Source organism: Ailuropoda melanoleuca, chromosome 13, assembly GCF_002007445.2.
Source record: "Ailuropoda melanoleuca isolate Jingjing chromosome 13, ASM200744v2, whole genome shotgun sequence".
Lineage (NCBI taxonomy): Eukaryota > Metazoa > Chordata > Mammalia > Carnivora > Ursidae > Ailuropoda > Ailuropoda melanoleuca.
This window is the reverse complement of record NC_048230.1, coordinates 19653613-19671473: the sequence shown is the minus strand read 5'-3', so window position 1 is coordinate 19671473 and position 17861 is coordinate 19653613. Positions and strand designations below refer to the sequence as shown.

Here is a 17861-nt window from a genome sequence, read left to right as displayed (position 1 = left end):
ATGTTCCTGACCTTCTTGTGGCCCTTGAGTCTCTGAGATACCTGGTATTGCTTAAAAAATTAAATGTAATCCTTGAGTTAGTTTGAGTGGCTTTTCTGCTGCTTATAACCAAGGATCATCGAGTGCTCCAGTATAGAGGGCCATAGTGTTCCTAAGGAGAGAAATGTCAGTCTCACTTTCCCCATGTCTCTTGTTCTCACGGCATATGTGTGTACATGCGATGGTGTGAGCACTGACAATAGTCAGTTAGGCCTCTGTAAACTTTACTCTAGGCCTCTTGTCAGTCTGAGAGGTGAGGTGTGATGCTATGTGTTACCAGCCATCTCTGTCCTAAACGGGCATAGTCTCCTGGTAGAAAAAGTACAGATTATTGCAATCAAAGAAAACTGGCTTTGACTGCCAGTTCCACCATTTGCAATTCATGCAACCCTGGGCAAACCTGGGTTATGTATCCTTTCACTTTCCCCACCTGTAAAATAGGGACAATAATGCTATCTTTTCACAGGTTGTATGAGCATTAAATAAGACCATGTATACAAATGACCAACTATTGTGACTTTCCCTAGAACAAGTAATTCCCTTCTGCCCTTGGAGCTCTCTGGGAGATGGGTTGAGATCTTTATCACTATGGTTTTTTTTCAATGGTGGGCCTTCTTAGGACATTTGATGAGGCCACACTCCGGGGAACGAGTTAGAGACTCTTTGTGGTTTCAAACATGGGAAATATGATTGAAAGGGTGATATGGACCCTTGTTAAATGATGATGGGAGAAGCTCAATTTAGATGTAAGCAAGAGTGTGTTCAGGAGGAGAGAGAAGTCTACAGATGGGAGAAATCTGCAGACAGCATATTTTCGTCTAATATCTATGCGGGACAGTTTTAGTTGAGAGGGGGCAGGAAGGAATGAGGACTCATGGGTCCCTTTCCACACATGTGATCTTGGCGACATAGGTGCTTGATATCCAGAGAGTGTAAAACAGCATAGCCTGACAGCACAGTGCCCTTCCCTCAAATTCTCACTATTTAATGAGTTCTGGCTTCTCAATAATCGTAGTTCTCATAATGCACACTCTCCTATTATAGTAAATTATAGGGGAAAGAGCAAAGTATTGGCAGGGGATAGAAAACAACTTTTTTGAGGGGGGGCAGTTTCCAAGTAATTGTATCGAGGATTTTGTGTTTGTTTTCCTGAATCAATAAATACTGCATACTACCATGTAAAATGGCTACTATTTTCTTCCCCTGCCCCCCTCCTGAGAACCGGCCTCTGAGCCACCTCACTTGGGGTTTCTCCTTCCAGATGTGATCCATCAAATGAGGCCGAGTGACATATTACAGCCCCTTCAGTCATTTTCAGAGGAATCTGGTTGGGGTGGGGAAGTTGCCAAATTAGGGAAATGGATTAGTATATTTTGGAGAGAACAAATGCACGAGGGGTAAGAAAGTACCTTGAAGAAAAGAATGTTCTAAAATGTTCACAGTTTCCTCTTTTGCTTCAAAAAGTGACACTTTTTCAGAGATTAAAAAAAAAATCCAGGACATGCATTCCTTGGCTCCCTTCCCTGTCCCTCCTACCATCCCTCAGTCCTCCAGGATTGATCTCAGGCTGGCGTTAAGCAGCCGCGCTGCCCCCTCAGGTGATGTCAGCATTGTGGCTCAAGCACGGCCTCGACACTTAACTAACTGCACTTCATTTTGCCACTCTCAGCTGAGCTTCCCTCCATATCATCTGGTAGGGGCGTTAGTCAAGCAGAGACTTGCCTCCCCCACTGAATTGTACGCCTCTGTAAATGCTGCACTGAATCCTTTCCCTTATAGACCCTTCCATCTGAAGGTCTGCTACTGAAAAATTTGGTTTGCATTCAACAAAATGCCCCAAGGTCCACCAGGTTCATGGTAGGACCCTCATTTGTTCATCAAGTTTAAGATCTTCGGGGCTTTGGCTGTGCAGGTAAGGGGATCTTAAGTACAGCGGGGACATGGAGAATGGAATTAGAGTATTCTTTGAGTAATCCGTGAAGTAGGCTGCTGCTGTCTTTGGAAACTCACTTCTTTGAGGCAGTTTTGTGCACCACCTTTTACACCACAGCATCTGTAAACTATAAGCAAGGGGCATTTCCAAAAATGGTCATACCTTTTCCTCTGACCTTACCTCAGTCTCTCATTCCCTTCCGAGGTCTCATTTGAGCACACCACACATCAGCATGTGTGCAAAAGTACATTATAGAAAAGAGGGATTTGATGAATCATAAAATCTCATACGGTACTGGAGAAAGTCCAGGATAAATGGGCTTTGAATAAAATAAATGCCACCAAACCCCCCACATAAATGATGCATGACATTGCCTGCAAACTGAGGCATAAAGGCATGAAAATTTAAACTCCCAGATGGCTCCCCCTCTGTTTCTTTTCAGCTTGTCTTCAGAAAGCTACATCACTCACTGTTGAACTTAGATGACACCTGAACTCAGCCTATTGCTGAAAAGCAGCCTGGGAAGTCAAGTCATTGGAGATTTGAAGGCAAGATCCATGTTGTATTTGCCCCTGTAGTCCCAGCACCTAATATAGGATTGGGACATGGTTGGTCTCAGTAAGTGTTGCCCGCATGTTTCTAAAAGGGGAGGAGACCTGGCTCTAAGAGGCGTTAAGACCTATCAGCAGATGTCTTTCCTTCATGATTTAAGGGGTTAAGTATGTGCAGATGGGGATAAACCTGGGTTTTCCAGCCTTAAAGGAGGCAATGAGGTGGGCTTTGAGACCAGACAGGCTGGACTTTGCTTCTCAGCTCTGAAATATAATAGGTATCTAAACTCTGAGCCCTTGGTTTTCCACCATTGAGATGGTAATAATAATAATAGTGATAGTAATAGCTCTAATAATAATAATTATTGTAACCAATTACACCTTCAAAGCATTATTTCAAAGACTGAGCTAATTATACACCCCGAGGGACCAGGACCCAAGACACCCTATGAATGCTTGTTCTTGCTCATGCCTTCCCCAGTGCCTTCACTGATTTGGCCTGATTCCACCAGGCCCACTTGTTGCTCCATTATCAAGGTCTATTCCGACCATGGGGATATGTGACATTTTACTCCTAATAAGCATCTTTTCAATAGGACAGATATGGGTGTCCTTTGCATCCAGGTCTATTTTGTACGGTTTGAAATGAAGTTGAAGAAATGAGGAAGAGGGACATCCTTCACGGTCACAGTCCGTGTCAGTGACTCTGCAAACCTTCAGGCTCTAGGACGCCTTTAGGGTTTCCTGTCTCCTGGCTCCCTTACCAAAATTAGTGTGCCACAGACTTTCATACATTCTCTCATGTGACATTCATAATAGCACCGGGAGCAAGTCTGGACTAGACAAATTATCACTATTTTCCAAATGAGAAAATGGAATCTCAGAAAGACTTGTAATAAAAGAATCAAAGCCTATTAAAGCTGGAGGGTGTCTTGGAGATCACGTGGCACAATCCCATCACTTTCTGGTTGGAAAATGAAGCCCGGATCAGGAAGTGACTTAGCCTGAGGCTACATGGCCATTGGTAGAGCTGGAAACCTATCTGTCTTGATTCTCAGATTGGTACTTTCCTCTTGATTACATCTCTTAGGTCTCAAATGCAGATTTGTTTTTACAACAAATCTAATGCTTAACCCCACCCCAACCCCTTAATACCACCATCTAAGAGATAGGCTCTTCCTGAAGTTAGTTCTCCTCCTGTTGAGACAAAGAGTGGCTGGTTGATTGAAAAAACAGGATTCGACTGACAATAGCAACTCAGCTTTCAAGATGCTGTCTGGTTCTCACTTTTAGGACAGGGTCCAATGGGAAAGGGGCCCATCAACCAGCCTGGCGGGAGGAGAATGCTGGGGAGGAGTCACAGTGGGGTATGTATTTATTCACGCTATCCGAGAGTATGTCATTGGTGGCAAAACCTGAACTATGACAGGGCAATCGGGGTTACTGAAAAATTTGTGCCAAATGTCAAGTCTAAAGGGTGAAGCTTGGGATGAAATTGGAGGATAAGCCACAAAATGGATGCTGAGAGGTTCAAGAACAGGACAGATTCAGGATGAGGAACAGTGGTTCAAAACCAAGGATGTGAATGGCCACTGAGTGCTAACAGTGTCTGGGATGTGGTGTGGGGCCAAGCACACTGCCTGGAGATAACATGCAGGACTGGACGTGTCCACGAGCAATCCTGTGCGTGTCAGCTATGGGAAAGACACACAATTTAGACAATTAACCAGTCATAATCTAAAAGAATCACATATATATAAAGTGATATATATATATATATATATATTTTTTTTTTTTTTTAGGTCTCTGGGGAAGGTTTTTGAAACTCAGTTCATCTTCCCTTTGATGTGAGAAAAGCAGAATCCGACTGAAATCTTTTTTTAACCTACTTGCCATTCGTATGGGGTGCTTGCTGACCCTTTTATCTTTGCTGAAATCAGAATCCTTTATGTCTGATGAGTGTGCTAGGGCAATGCCATTCGGGCTCCGGCGTGAGGCTGTTTCTCCCCCTCTGTCCCCTTCCCCCATCTGGCTTCCCATTTTGGAGTACAGATAAAAAGCCTGGCACTCATTAGCTGGGCACCACTGCAACCAGCCAGCCCACAGGGCGCATGGCATTGCCCTGGGCACCTGCGTGAGCAGCCCACGGCCCCACCTTCCTCGGGCCTCAGTCCCGGCTCCCGGCAGGGCTGCAGGGCTGTGTGGGTCTGGCACACAGCAGCAGCAGCAAGGCAGGCCTGGTGGATAGTAATCAGGATGATGAGGGAGCCTGGGAGTTTGGAATTTTGGGGGGCCAGCGAGGACCAAGGGCTCCGTGGTGAGAATTCGGAGCTGTGAATGGTTTTGTAAACAGCCATTCGCAAGGAAAGGAAGAGCATCCAAGAGTGCTGTTCCTGTCGCTGTCCTTACAGAGTAGCAGGGACACCCACCGCCGTGCATTCTGTAACTGGTACAATACGACAGGAAAGACTATTGTCACAATAAAGGACACCCCTAGGTCAGGAGATGTGTTGAGATGGTCTGGGCCTGCCCGCTTATTTTCTACTTAAGGACACTGTTTTCCATGTACATGCTTAGGAAGGTCTAGTTGGGGTACGTCCTAAATAACACGGACACTGGGAGTGAGTTTTTTCAGTACACATTGGCCACTGTCTACAGAAGTGCAGGATGGGCTAAGATCCTCATCTTTTGGATGAGATAACAGAGGCCCCACCGCTTCTGAATAAAAGGCTGCCTCTGTTTTTGCCCAATGAAATTTCACTCAACGCTGAACTTGGGAAATCCAGGATGGTTTGATTTTGGGGGTGGAGGACTGTGGGCCACTTTGTCCTTTCTTCCGTTTTGTTTTCTCAGAATATTATGGCGATGGCTGTGTAATGCAGAAAGACAATGACCTGCTCTCTCAAGGAACAAGTTTGCAATTGAAAATACAAATGTAAGAGAGATGATTTCCCTTCCTGGTTTGGGAATGAAGGTAAAGTATGCCTATTCCTGATGACCTGGGGAAAATTTTATGCCCTCTATGAAAGTGCTCTCTTAAATATCTCTCTGCCTCCCCAAGGCCCAGCACACTGGTGGGAGCACAGTGGTCATCCAGCAAGCCCTTGCTGGAGACGGAGGGCATAGGACTAGGTAGTGATAACAATGGCAGTCTCTACTGTGGAGTGTCTATCAGGAGTCCGCATGGGTGGGAACAGCCTTAGAGTTGTATCTCTGGTCCTCGCGACAAGCCAGCAAGGGAGGAGTGACATCCCAGTCTGCAAATGGTCAGGCTGAGACTCAGAGATGAAGTGGCCTCATCAAGGCCACACAGTTAGTTAGCAAGTGGCAGGATTGGAACTTGATTTGCTGGACTCCAAAGGCCCTGCCCCGGGATGGGGGGAGGCCTTGGTGGCATCCTGTGGGACCGAATGCATGTTAGTGTGGCTGGCCAGAGTGCTCCTCTCAATTCCCACCTGAACAAGACAAAGATTCATGAGCATTCCAGAACCCCTTTGAAAACAACTTTTGAATAACCCACCTAAGAAAGGACCAGTAAATCAGCCTAGTTTCTTGGGTCTCCCGTTGCTCTAGCTTGAACTTTAATAGAATGCACATCTTCTCCTCTTTCTAGTTTCACTAAATGTCAAGGTTTCATCAGCACAAGCCATGCTTTTCAGGGAGGGAAGTCTGTACTGCTGCCCAGCATACCAACAAGAAGAAGGAGTGCTTTCCCAGTAACCCCTCAATGTCAAGGCCAGTAGTGCAGTCTTCTTGCTATGTCAGTAGCAAGTGGGAGCGTGCATGGGAGGTATCCCAGAGCCACTTGCTGGCTGATAGGGGAAGGATGATTTTTGGTTTTTCTCTCCTTCCCTAGCATACCAACAAGAAGAAGGAGTGCTTTCCCAGTAACCCCTCAATGTCAAGGCCAGTAGTGCAGGTCTTCTTGCTATGTCAGTAGCAAGTGGGAGCAGGTGCATGGGAGGTACCCCAGAGCCACTTGCTGGCTGATAGGGGAAGGATGATTTTTGGTTTTTCTCTCCTTCCCTAGCATCAAAGAGGGTATGTTTGCTCATCAACAGGATTCTTTTTCGCTTGTGATTTCTCTTTTTTTTTCTGTATTCATCCTGCATATCTGACCCTCGGGTTTGAGTAGAAGGCAGATGCTGATGGCCAGCCAGTCTTTGTTCATGTATTCATGTATTCATTCATTCATTCGTTCATTCATTATAGAACGGTTCTGCTGGGCATCATGTCCTTTGCTGGAGATAGAGAGATAAAGACAGGGACCTTGAACCATCTTGGGGATGGAGAGACTCCCTAGCTGCAAAAGAATGTGATGTGCAGTAGGGACACATTTACACATTCTGTGGGTGCCCCAAGGAGCTCCCTGCCTGGGACTGGAAATAGTGATGCTGATGTGGCTGGGGGCACAGAGAAGTCTTCAGAAATCAGGTGTGCTTCTGAACAGGATCTTGAAGGAGAAGTGGGACTTGGTAGGCAGACACGCAGGGCAGGAGGGTCGGGTGTCCTGGCCAGAAGAACTGTCCCTGTGAAGGCCTGTGTTTGGAGGAGTGACTGGAAATCTACTCTTCTGTTCTCTGCTTATGTGAATATGATGCATCCTTAAGGTCCAGCACAAGTCCCACTTATGTAAGAGGCTGGCCTGACCTTGAACTATTCCAGAAGATACCCTGGTTTTCTTTTAAAATAATTCTACAGAACCATTTGTCTACACTTAACCATCTAGTGTCTTGTGTTGCTACATAGCTTTCCAATGCATATCTATCATCTTTCCTGACTATCCCGGTGACTCTTGGAAAGCATGGAGCATATTCTGTCTCTGTTCTGTTCCCCTGCTAGGACAAGCATGGCATGGAGCACTCAGAAATATTTAATATGCACCTTGAATGACCCAGAAAAGGACTTACAGATTTTCCAGAGATCTGCGCACGTGGGACAGAGGAGAGGCCCAGAAAGATAAAAGGGATGGCCCACATTTATGAACCCATTTGGTGGGATCAGAACACAGGGCTGTTGATTCCCACGAAGTGGCCTGTCTGTTGCATCAGCTGCTTTCCTATTTGTTAAGCAGAGGGGTGGATGGATGAACGGACGGATGGATGGGTGGACACCATGGCGTGTGATGTGCCTCGGTTGCACCCTTGCCTTGGTGCTGCACACTCTTTAGCCACTTGCTAAGCCCTTCGCCCTTCTCCCTGATGCCCCCACACCACCTGTGGGGAGGAGCATTTCTAGAAGCTGAGACTCTTCATCAATGGACTAACTTCTACCAGAGCCTTCTAATGACCCCTTTCACAGGGCAGCTGGCATTTAGGGGTGGCAGAAGGAGAGGAGGGGGCACAATCTCCTGCTTTCATTTCCAATTCTTCAGAAAGAAAGGTCTTCCCTTGTCTTTGGCGAATGTTTTCAGAATGCGACTCTGTGGAGTAAGAGTGTCCCACACATTCTTAATCAACCTAGATTAAGAAGATGACACCAAGATGATGATTTTTTTTTAACTTTTAAATGAAGTTTCTCTTGTCTCAGAGCCTTGGAGTTGGAAAATCTTTACAAACAGAGTTGGCCGCAGGTCAGCGATGCCCAGTAACGGCTTAGTCACATACAGCGGCTCTCCGGGGTCCTGAGCTAAGCTGTCACTCTCTGCAGCAATGCCCCAGGAAGTGGGCGGTCTCTGCCCCACTTTCAAAATCAACATGGGATAATAAGGATATTCTCTTATGTTTGTAAAGAGCTACTTGCAAAGCACTTCCATTGCTTCATGTGTTTTTTCAGCTATCATTACTGAGCTGAGTGTCTGTCTTATTGATTTATCAGGTATGTATTGAGCTCCTTTTACTCCCTAAACATTAGGGGCACAGCAGTGAGAAAGAAGACCAACAGCGTCCCTGAGATTGCAGAGCTTGCTCTTTCCCCCAAACTTTTCATTTTGAAATTATTTTATATTTACGTAAGAGCTGTAAAAATAGTACAGGGTATTTCTGTGTGCTCTTTATTCACCTTCCCTTAGTGTTCCATGACCGTGGGGCTTTTATCAAATGAAGACTTTAACATCGGCACAACATCGTTAACTAAACTAGAGACCGTATTCAGACCCCCCCATGTTTCCCACCACGACTTCATCTCAGGACCAATCTCAGATAGTTGTCACTTCTCCTCACTCCCCTCCAATCTCTGATAATTCTTCCATCTTTCCTTATTTTTCATGATCTATGTGTTTTTGAAAGATGCTTATCAGATATTTCACACAAAGTCCCTCAGGTTGGGTCTGCCTGAGAGCATATCCTGTATCTATTCTGTTTCCCTGCTAGGACAGGAGATACCATCTCTGCTAAATTTCATGATTATACCATGATAATGGAGTTTTGGATGCCATCATAAAGGCAGAGTATTCTTCTCGTCACTTCCAGGAGCAGCTGATATCCACATGGCATCCCCAGTGATGTTAACCTTCACCATTCCATTCAGGCTTCTCCTCCAGAAAGCTAGTATTTCCCCCCTTTCCATTTCTTTCTTAGGAAAGCAAGTCAGTAAGTCCTGCCCATGCTCCAGAGGGGAGGAATTAGTGGAGCTTGCTTTTTAATGAAGGGAGATAGAAGATATACAAATAAGTAGATAAATGGGGGAAATTATCAGTAAGTGATAAATGCTGAGTCAAGCATTAAAGCAGGGTACTGTGACTGTGACTGACCATGTAGTTAGGGAGAGTTGAGGCTGAGATCTAAGTAACAAGGAGCCAGACATGAAAAGGCCAGGGGAAAGAAGGTTCCTGGGAAAGGAAACAGCTTCTAATGCATGAATAAGCTTGGTGTCATCAGACCATGTCACTCTGCTCCAGTGACTCTCTTCTCACCCAGAGGGAAAGCCGAAGTCCTCACCTTGGCCCACAAAACCTGCACGATCTGCCTTCCCCCATTCCGCCTCTCTGACCTCATGGCTCTTCTGCTCCACCTCACTGACCACCACCCTGTTCCCCAAACGCACGGGGCACAATCCGTACTTAGGCCTTGGCACTGGCTGCTCCCTCTGGGGAAATTCTCTTCTGCCCCCTATGCTCACAGTCGGCCCCCTCACCTTTCAGGTTGTGCTCCAATGTCATCTTTTCAGTGATGCCCACTTTGACCTTCTTATTAAAAAAAGCAGTATATACCCATTGCTGGTACTTCTGAGCTGTTTAATCTGGTCTTTTTCTGCATGACCCTTAACCTTGCCACACAAACCCCTACACACCCCAGACCCAAGGAGTGAGCAGGTAATCCCATCACTAGGAACTCAAGCACTGGGTGAGAAGGAAGCCCCTTGTGTCTGATCATGTCGTGGGCACTTTCTTTAGCTAACGAGGCCTGGCTGACAAGCCACAAGGCCTGCATGACTCTTTAATTTCCACCTCCTTAATGTATTTTTTTTTCCTGACAGTTATCACTGCCAAGTTTGCCAGCAATGAAGCCCCCCTCTCTCCCTGTTTTAGTCACTGCCTACGATTCAGGCAATAGTGAATTCTGTTGCTCCCTCTTCATTTGCTGGTGACTGAAGAGGCATTTGCATCATGTTCCCCACCAGCCTATGCATGAATAAGCTATTTTGGGGGAGAAACTGACATTTTGCATGGAAGTTTCCAGTGTTTCTGAAAGAAACAAAATCCAGGATTTCTTCAGTTTCCTTGACAGTCATCTCTCTGGTCCATCTCTTGCCCACCCAGCCAGTATCCAACCCCGGCAGCCCTCTCTGGAGGCATTCCAGTGGGGTAGACAAGATGACCTGTCAGCAGCCACGCAGCAGTGGCAGAGAAGGGGTGCCCAGAAAGACTGGGAAAACAAACTAAGGACTGCAGCTGACATATGTTACTCTGTATCATACCATTTCCGCTAAATCTCACAAATCCTGGTTTTCTCTAATGATGGGGGTATTGACATGGCATTAATTTTCAGAAAACATGAAGTGTAGGCCAACGTGCATGGTCAGAGAAGAGGAAGTAAGTCTCAAATAGAGATTTCTCTGATATGGCCAACAAATCAGGACAGAAGATGAATCAGTGAGGCATGAGTTGGTGCCATGTTATTCCCATTTTACAGATAACGAAGCTGAGTCAGAGACCTGGGAAATAACGTGCCGAGGGCTATCACCAGCAGTAGAGCCAAGAGTCAAGTCCAAGCAATCTGGATGTGCTCATAACCTTCCGCCCGTGGCTCTGTGTATTCCCACCTCGAGGAGTGCCGTCTCAGCACAGGACTTGGCAAGAAACACGAAATGTCTCCTTACTAGAATGGAAACTCTTCGAGGACATGGATTGTTCATTATTCATATTTGAACCCAGAGGCTGGGAAAATTTTTTCGCACAGTAAAAACTCAAATACATGTCTATGAGGAATAAATATAATTCAGTATAGAGAGTTTTTGGGTTTTTCATTATTTTGAATTAGTTGTTCTTCTGTTTCCTTGATGAGGGAGTTATTAAACACACCAATCAGACTTTGTCAAACCTTGTGATGCAAGACTATTTTCTTCCTCATTGGATTCTTTTTCTCAGCTCGTTGGCCATTATTTCTTGGTAGGAATGTTCTGTAAACCTGGCTGGAAAATCAACAGGGACTTGAGCAAGGTTAAGGGATTAACATGTATTTGCAGTGAAGTGAATCATACTGTATAGCTAGGGAAGTAGTTGGTTTTGCAAATTTAACCCTGATCCCCAGCTCTTAACTTAAGCAAACATTCTTTTTTTTTTTTCCTGTTGAAAAAGAAATTGAATATATGCCAGTCTGGAAAAAAAAAATGCACCTTCAATATGAAAGGCCCACTGTAAATGAACTTTTCTTTTAATTAAAACGAGAACCCAAATTAAATAATATAACCTTCAATGTTGATCAAGCTCAGCCTCGGCCCAAGAAAGCTGTGTTTCTCACCTGTTGGCATTTTCCAGAACACTAATAATGAGAAAACTATCCCAATGGGGATATCCTGGACTTCGATATTCAAAAGGCTTTTGGAGAACGTCCTGTATCTGGGGCTCTTAAGAAATTAAGTCAACACAAGGGACAGAATCATTCCTTGGGTTGTTTCAGAACCATGGAAGGGACAGAGATCGGATACAGTTGTCATAAACTAATCATCTGTGCCCAGATAAGATGGTCCCTGATCAAGGTGGGCAACAGGGAGCTCAGATAATCAGCCCCAATGGATGCCTCACTCGACAGGATTAATACCAATCAAATGCAAGTGGTTCCAAGCCAATGAGTAATTGTGAACAATATAAACAATTCTTCCTCTTCTTGCTCTGAGTTCCGGAAACTGACAGCCAAGAGGTGAGAACATATGTAAAGGTCCACTGATTATTTTAGAAATGTTCTCTCTTTTGGTGGGTAGGGAAGAGTCCTAATTTAACTCTTCCGTTCCAATGTTAGACCACATCACTCCCAAATCTGCATGTTTTTACCCGAGACATCTCACCAGCGCACTCCTGGAGAAGACAACAGATAGAGAGGGAAGGGGGTGGAAACAAATGTTTTTACATTCCCTCTGTGCTGGACACAGTGCTAAGGCGCTTCATTTCACATTGCCTTGTTTTATCCAAGCAACAAACCCTCTGGGGTTGCTATTGTTACTACCATTTTTCTCATTTTGGAGGAGCCTAAATATTTTTGAAGGGCACACAGTAAGAGGCCGATCTGGCATTTGAATGTGTGTTTGTTCAATGTCAACCCCTGGGAAACCTGTTTGAGTCCACCCTGTGATTTATGTATTGGCAGAAAGGGAAGAGAAGGAGAGCAATGTGGGCAGCCAAGAAGATGAGAGACATGGTTGTGATGTGTCACTGACGTCCCCACAATGAGTAAGATTGTTGTGACAATCACAAGATGCCAAATTCTTTGAGAGCCCACTATGGATTGACAACATTTATTTTTTCTATTAACAGGTGCTATTCCTATCTGCCTGGGATGCTCTCATCCTATTTCAGCCACACTCATACCTCTCTTTCAAGATCTTGCTCATGTCCGAAAGCCTTCCCCAACACCTAGATTTGCATCCAATATATCATGTGGATTTTGTTGGGCTGAGCAGGAAAAACTACGTTCCCCACCACAGTCGACATTTTTGGGGGCATCCATATGGCTTACAGCTACCACTTACTCCATGTAATTGCTCTCCCTCCCATCAAGGCAGGTCCCCCCAGACCTGTTTATCTACACAACCCCGCCCCACATGCTTAGCTGGTTGGGTCGGAGAGGACATCAGATCTAGGTTGGAAAAAATCAGACCTCTTCTTTGGAGAATTTGGAATTGGGATGAAGAGCCAGCCAGCCAGTTCAGGCCAGAGTGGTCTTGATCCAAGAAGGCATAAACTTGGGACCCAAACGGGGGGGTCATTTATTCCCTGCATGGGCACAGAGAATCAGAAGGAAAGGAGAACTGATGGAGAGAATGAGAGTAAAGCAGCTATGTGGAGGTCAGAAGTGGGGTTGGAGTAGTGTCCGGGGTCATGACCTTGTTTCAGTTCTGGCTTTCAGTCTCTTCCCTGGCCCAGGTGACCTTGAGTCCTACGACACATCCCAGAGGTTTTCCATAGATTGCCTTGGTCACTTCACTTAGCTTGAGTGAGCTCCTGTGACTTGCATCCCAAAGCACCACACCAGAGATGCCCTTGGGGACCCAAACTCCATGAGGACAGTGGCTGGGTTTGTTCACTGAGCAGCCCTAGACTGGTGCCATTCTCAGCTCAACTGCATGGATTTTTATTGAATTGCACTGGCTGATAATACAGCTTTTCTATCTAAGAGATAGAACACTGCCTGACCCTCCCCCTAACCGTCATCTGCTCCCGGAAATTAAAAGAATTGAAACCAAGGGTTGTTTGGTTCCACTGAAAGACAGGCCTCATTCCCTGTCATTCTGTCCCATTTCCAGTTTGAGAAGGCAGGTAGGGAGAAAGCTGAAGAGCATCCAAAAACGAGAACAGCAGGAGAAAATGACAGGCAGGAGAAAATGACAGGCGAGACAGGGTATGAAGGGGCTTGTTTTGTTCTGTGTGCTTTGGAATCAACCCATTCTTTAATTAAGGGGAAGAAAATCACCCTCCAGCTAGTAAAGACACCCCTAAGAAAATTAAAATAATGTAAACCAAGCTAAATGAATACTCCAGAAGCAGCCCTAGAGCTTGGTGGGACTGAGTGTTTGGATGCCCCCGAAGTTTTCAAAAGCAAAGCTTGCAATTGCCTTTTGAAGCAGAAACCCTCTCCCTTTTGTTTGATGGCAAAGAGGGCTAAATGCTGACACCAATAGGGATTTACAGAAGGGCTGATGGTGACAGAATCTTCTGGCTGTTCTGGCTCTCTAAAGACTGGAATTGAAACAAAGCCTAAGTGGATGATGATAATTTCTGGGGTTTCTTCCTAGGGGTGCTCTGTGTAGAGAAATCACTTAAATTGTAATTAAAATACACAGAGCAAAATGGTTGAAGGGAAACCTGTAGTTTCTAGTAAAATACCCTACTAACCACGGGAGCATTTTACCTGGGAGGTAGCTGAATGACCGAAGCCTTGTAGAATGCGTGCGTGTGTGTATGCGCGTGCGTGCGCGTGCTGGTACTGCTAGTACTGTGGCCGAGGTAACAGGGACGCAAGTAGGAGCTTCCATATTTCAGGCATTATAACAAGTGCAGCGACATATCCAAGTCAGAGGAACAAGCTCAGATTTAATTTTTGGTGTCACACCAAATGTCTTAATTTCCCAAGCTTTTACCTTAAAGGGGATAGGATGGTGGTATCAGAGTATATTACAGAGTATATACTTAATCTTTGGGGGGAACCTCTCCAATGTAGCATAAAGATTTTATTGCAGACCTCTGTTTCTGACTCTCCAGACAGCACAACGACCCCCTCAGTCAATGTTTATATGTGATGATGAACTTACACAGGAAGATTTTACTTCCCTGGGCCCCTTGATGCTGGAAGGGCTCTGACTGAGCTACTCCAATCCTCCCATTTTCTGGATGAGGGGGAGGAGATCCAGAGAGGCTGAGCAGCTTGCCCAAGGTCTTCTAGACACAGGGTGACTGTATGATTCACTGTACGAAGTGGGGCATTTTTGAGAGAAAAGGAAGTGCTCTTTCAATGACACCAGGACCAACTGGCCTCAATCTAGACTGCCCTAGGAGCATGTGATCATCCTATCCAGGTAGCTCAAGGTTTGCCTCAGACCCAGAGCAAAATGCTTGCTGGTGATCTTTGCAAGAACAAAGGAGTCCTTCTCTGGGGAGGGGGAAGGGCGCTCTCAGAGGCCAGGATGGGGATTGCACTTCCTTGCACATGGTCCTGCAGATTATTTCCCCCACACTTCCAAGCTGGTGTCAGCAGGGGCCTGACTGGCCTGCACAGGGCCCCTGTGATGACTAGAAAGAGGTGCAGTTCTGAGGACAAACACCCTGGCCAGTGGGTGGCACGTCTGTGGCCCTCCTTTAGGGAGTATTGACACTGATCAGAAATCAGCAATCAGGAAAGGTGAAATGTAGGAATCTCACTTTCCGCATGGATGCCACTCTGGATTCTTAGATGGGGACAGAGGGTAGAAATGCTGACCTTGAAAGATGCAGCTCGAAGAAACATACTGTTGCCAATAAACACTACCATTTCTGAGCGCTCACTGCGTGCCAGGTCCTGTTCTGAGCACTTTACATACACTGATCCTCTTAATCCTGAAAACAGCCCTATAGGGTAGAACTGTTCTGGATCCTGATTATGATAATGGTTATGCAAATCTGTACGTGCTAAAGCTCAGAGAACTGTATGCCAAAGGGAAACAGTTAACTTATGATAATTCAAAAAATAAAGTTAAAAAAAAGACTACATACTGTATGAGTCCACTGAAATTTGAAAAAAGCAAAAACTACAGTGATAGCAGATCAGTGGCTGCCAGGGGTGAGGGCATTGGACGCTGAGGGCCATGAGGGTACCTGTGGTGGTGATGAAAGTGTTCAAGATCATAGTTGTTGCGGTGGTTACGTGACTATATATTTATGAAGATATGTTGACTCGTACGGTTAAAATTGCTGACTTTTATTGCAGGTAAATGCTACCTCAATAAAGCTGGGGAGGGGAGCCCTACGGATGGGCATCGCTGTTAGTCTCATCAATAAGGACACTGAAGGACAAAGCAGGTTGAGTAACTTGCGCAAGGTCACAGGTGTGTGTGACAAAGCCAGATTCAAACATGGGAATGAATAACTCTGGCGATTTTAACCTCTGCGATTAACCACTGCTCATGCAAGTAGGTCCCAACTCGTCACCTGGGGGCAGGGGAACACATCAGCCCTAGACAGGCAGGTGCAACAGGAAATGTGTGATCCCCACTGAGGACCTTATGGAAACAACAGTTGTTCTGGGTGGCCGTTTGGATCCACCACAATGGTCTTTCCTGAAGCAGACACAGCTATTTGCTTTGAAAAACCTGGAGCAGGGCCACTGAGTCCTGAGGCCGGTATCTGGTGATCGCTGGGCCTTCCCCCTTTTCCTGGCCAGGAGTGTGATTTAAAAACCTCCTGGCTAAGATCATTTTGCTAAACAGCTCCTGCAGGGTCCATTTTTAAGACTCAATCCAGAAATTTCTAGCTCAGCAAACAGATCCACTGCAAGAAAATGTATTTGTCCAAGTCACCTCTGAGACGAAGGAATATGGTTTCCCATGCTTTGCAGTGAGAAACAGATGTGTTTATACACAAATTTACAGATATACAATACCTTGCTTATTGTATTTCAAAGACGAGAGAGAAATAAACATCACTGTGCATCTGCATGTAATGTCCTAGTTACTGTCCATCTGAGAGGGGCAGGTGAATGAATCCACAGTCCTCGGCAGGAGCACAAAATGATGCTCTGTCATTCTTCCCATTGCAATTCGTGCTACTTGGAGACATAGGCTCCCGTCTCCCTTTGCGGCCAGAAAAAGTGGGGGTTATTCCTCAGGCTGGTGCAGAACAGGGAGGGGCTGAAAAATCCTCTCAGGTGACACACAGGGCACTCGTGATTAGAGAATGAACTTACCCGTGGTCAAGCAGCTACTTAGAAGCAGAACCAGTTAGGTGCCTTGACTTTGCATAGCTGAAGTCAGAGACCAGGGTTCAAATCCCCACTCTTCCCCATATGAACCATGTGACTGAAAACAGGTTCTTTTTTTTTTTTTTTTAAAGATTTTATTTATTTATTCGACAGAGATAGAGATAGCCAGCAAGAGAGGGAACACAAGCAGAGGGAGTGGGAGAGGAAGAAGCAGGCTCATAGTGGAGGAGCCTGACGTGGGGCTCGATCCCATACGCCGGGATCACGCCCTGAGCCGAAGGCAGACACCTAACCGCTGTGCCACCCGGGCGCCCCTGAAAACAGGTTCTTTAATCTCTCTGCCTTTCTTTTCCTTTTTGTACAGATGGTGCTTCCGAGTGTCAGCTCACAGGTTCGTTGTGAACACTGGGTGTGAGAGGTGCCGAACTGGGTCATCGGACCTGCTCAGTAAATGAAAGCCGATGGGAGCCACCCTCTTGGTATGTTGTGATTATCTTTATATGTCTTCTCTGCAAAGATTTTGGACTAGATGACTGGTACAACACTTTGCAGCTTAGGAAGCCCTATCACAGGAGGGCTTTCTCTCCACACACAATCCACCGATCATGTATATAGGACTGGCGTTATTAAACCCAAATCAGAGTTTAAAAAGGTTAAAGAAGGGTAAGTGATTTGCCCTGTTTTGCCCTTGCCGAGATCACACAGCTAGTAGGTGACCGAACGGGGTGTTGAGGGCAGATCTTTTAAGTAAAAACGTTACCCTCTGTCCGGTGGCCCAATTATCTGACTCCCAGGCCACTCACTGTCCTTTCCCCACGGGGTGCTTGCCCCTGCTTTCCTGCAGCCCTCTTCTGGGCCAAGGCAACTACTGCTCTTGGAAACTGCCTCTAACAAGCTGATCCAATGAATAATCATGAGAGCAATCCTAGTGTTGCCCTTTTACTGCCGAGATGGGGATAGATTTATAGAGGCTGACTCTGGCTGGTATTTGGGAATGGATAATTACCTTCACTTACTATATCCTAGGCTGCTTCGGCTAAATATTTACTGCCCAGAATTCTGCCCTTTCCAGCCAATTCTGAACACGAGCATGCCACAGGCAACTAAGTGGCATAATTCATTTGGGGCAACCATAAATCTAAGGCTTCTACCAGAAATGATGCAAAAAATTAATGGAACATGAAATCAAGTAAATGGAATTGAGTACAGTAATTAGTTCATATTTTAATCCTCAGGTCTGTTTATTATCCGTCAACTGGCGAGCAATTAAGTCAGCACCATTGAGATGATTAG

The 17861-nt window shown here is 45.7% G+C and overlaps 1 protein-coding gene and 1 long non-coding RNA gene across 4 annotated transcripts in view; one reads left to right on the top strand and one right to left on the bottom strand.

Annotated features, from left to right (window-relative positions):
* CA10 (carbonic anhydrase 10) overlaps nt 1-17861 on the bottom strand; it is a 487235-nt gene that overhangs the window by 75505 nt on the left and 393869 nt on the right. The gene's annotated exons all lie outside the window — the stretch shown is intronic.
* Nucleotides 1-17861, top strand: part of LOC109489642 — a 70479-nt gene that overhangs the window by 38212 nt on the left and 14406 nt on the right. For both annotated transcript variants that reach the window (XR_004619826.1, XR_002142688.1), the window contains exons 3-4: nt 5377-5497; nt 16933-17047. This is a non-coding gene — a long non-coding RNA (uncharacterized LOC109489642). The remainder of the gene's footprint in view (nt 1-5376; nt 5498-16932; nt 17048-17861) is intronic.